This window comes from Aplysia californica, unplaced genomic scaffold (genome assembly GCF_000002075.1).
Source record: "Aplysia californica isolate F4 #8 unplaced genomic scaffold, AplCal3.0 scaffold00033, whole genome shotgun sequence".
Classification (NCBI taxonomy): domain Eukaryota; kingdom Metazoa; phylum Mollusca; class Gastropoda; order Aplysiida; family Aplysiidae; genus Aplysia; species Aplysia californica.
In genome coordinates this window covers 344,893-347,418 of record NW_004797303.1, presented here as the reverse complement: position 1 = coordinate 347,418, position 2,526 = coordinate 344,893, and the positions used below count along the sequence as shown (strand labels likewise).

The 2,526-nt window shown below is 44.3% G+C and overlaps 1 protein-coding gene across 1 annotated transcript in view; it reads right to left on the bottom strand.

Moving 5' to 3' along the window:
• The window catches only part of LOC101846861, a gene marked incomplete in the record, with an annotated part of 82,749 nt that overhangs the window by 77,171 nt on the left and 3,052 nt on the right, over window positions 1–2,526 (bottom strand).

The following is a 2,526-nucleotide window of genomic DNA, read 5'->3' as shown; positions in this document are numbered from 1 at the left end:
GGGAGAGAGAGAGAGAGAGAGAGAGAGAGGGAGAGAGTTGAGAAAAAGGAGACAGAGAGGATCTTACACCTCAGCCACGAAGACCCTTCTCTTCCCACACCTCCCACCCCCGATTTTCCCAAAAACTCCCTGTCCCACCCCACCCCAAAGGTCAAAAGGCCACGGCATCCACTGACAAAAGCCTTACCCTACAGCACTATACAACTACGCGCGCAGTGTTTGACACATAAATAGCCCCACTCGTCTTTATACACATATAAAACTCACTAAGTTTGATTGAGTAAGCGTTTTACGGCACTTGCAACACAATAAGGTCAGTTAGTGCCAACTCAATAAGTGCTATAAAAATAAAGTTAAAAGGAGACAGACGGTTGGATAGCAGGTTTATGGAAATAAGCAGAATTTCCACATGGTGATCCCTCTGTCGACCCAGTAATGTACTATAAGGTAAGTTTAAATATAATATTATAATATCGCTACCTCAGAATTATAAAGTTCTATGTGATCTGATATTCTTGTCCGTTTTGAGTTACAAAAACCATAGGGCCATGATGTCTGCTCCATCAAAATCGTAAGATTATTCGGAATCGTTATCAAGATATTCAAAGAATTCCATTTGAAAAATCTTAATATATTGCGAAACTCTATACATTGCGAAAATATTTTACGTCAAATTTCTCAAAACTAGGCACTAAGCAGATACAACTTCGTAATTCTGAGGTAGCGGTATGATAGATTTGCCATTGTTGCTCATAGCTGGCCACGGGATCCAAAAAAAAAAAGTAATTTATTTTGCATAATATTTATGTTTATTAGACTTGTGGTACGTGTGTATGGATATATGTGAATATTTTTTAAACATTAATAGACAGTGCAAGCCAACTCAGTGTTCAGATAGCACCTTTTCGCACCCATTGTCTGCGTATGTTTTGCTATGTTTGTGTCCGAGGACATCGACTGTTAAGTGAGCTGCGCACTTTAGGCCTTTGACACACTTTCTGGTTCCATTCTGATCCGATTTTATTTTCCACGGGCTCATGTAAATTTGGAACCGTCCAAGATCATACGCGGTGTCAATTATGGGGGGGATCGGCGGGTCGGGCCGACAGGCGACGCGGTCGCCTGAAAACAAACGCGTTTGTGTCCAGGCGACCTAGTCGGATGACTGGCCCGACCCGCCGAAATGGGCACCCCCTATAAGTTGATGGCATAGCATCCTTTTTGTTTTGGTAAGTGTTTTTACGGCGCTCGCAACTGCATGAGGTCATATGAGCGCGCGGGACACACCTAATATTTTCAGTTGGAAATTTTGAATTGTTGCCCGTGTGGCGGCCGAAGCCTACTCTTATCGATTTTAGACCACCAAGGGATCTTTAACGTGCGCAACTTGCACACGGGCCCTCCGAGATTTTTCGCCATTGTCCGAGAAGGCTAGGTGTAGATCTTTCCTATCAGAAGATCAGGGGTGTGGCTGAAAGACTGCAGTGAGAAGAAGCCAAGGAATAGTAGTAGAAAGGCTGTAGAAAGAATCAGGAACCCAGAGGAGGGGGGGGGGGCAAAGGAGATGAGGGAGTTGGGGCAAAAAGAGGAGACGAAAGCAGACGACAGAACATTGCTAGAGAGCAGGAAAGGAGGAGAAAGGAGACAAATTTAGAGAAGACAATTTTTCAGTCACTATAACCCGGATTCGAACCTGGGACCTTGGAATGAGAGGCCAACACCTTATACCTCTGGGCCACGCGAGCCCCCTTGTAAGTTGATGGCATAGTATCCTGCAAGATGTCTGAGTTTGTTTGTCTGTTTGCCATTGTGTTTGTTTATTTGCTTGGTTAAAGAGAACCACATCAACACAATTGCGTGTATTTAGTGCAGAGGGGAAAAGCAAGGCTTGTTTTGTTTGTTTGAATAAAGAGAGGCACATCGACACAATAATGGTCAATTAGTGCTGGGGAAAAATAAGACAGACAGACATAAACTAGAGAGGGAAAATTAAGAAGTAGGACCTACCAGTGGTGCCCTCCAACCACCCACAAAAAGCAAGGCCGACAGACTGAAACTGAAACAGCAGTAGAGGAAATGTAAGATAGACAGTCAGAAAGAAGCGAGGGAAAAATTAAGAAGTAGGACCTATTACTGGTCCTATCCAACAAACCGCAAAAGGCAAGGCAGACAGACAGAAACAACGGTTGGGATAAAACATAACAGACAGACAGAAACAACAGGCAGGAGGTAAAGAAGTAGGACCAGTTGTGCCTTTAAACACCTAGCATTTAACCTGCTTTCTGTCTGATAGAGTAAACTTAAACTCGTCAGCCCAGCTTGCTGCTTCCCGACGTGACCCGATCCGATCCGATCACGCAGAATCGATTAGTCGAATAAGTGTGCACCTTTCTTTAATAACCACTTTGACATTGTCCGGTTTCCGTCAGCGGAAAGTGTCAGTGAGGTCAACTGTTCTGTTTTGTCATGCTTGACGAACTCTCACCAGGGCCCACGATCCCATGGTTTGTGACAATCTTGCGCACC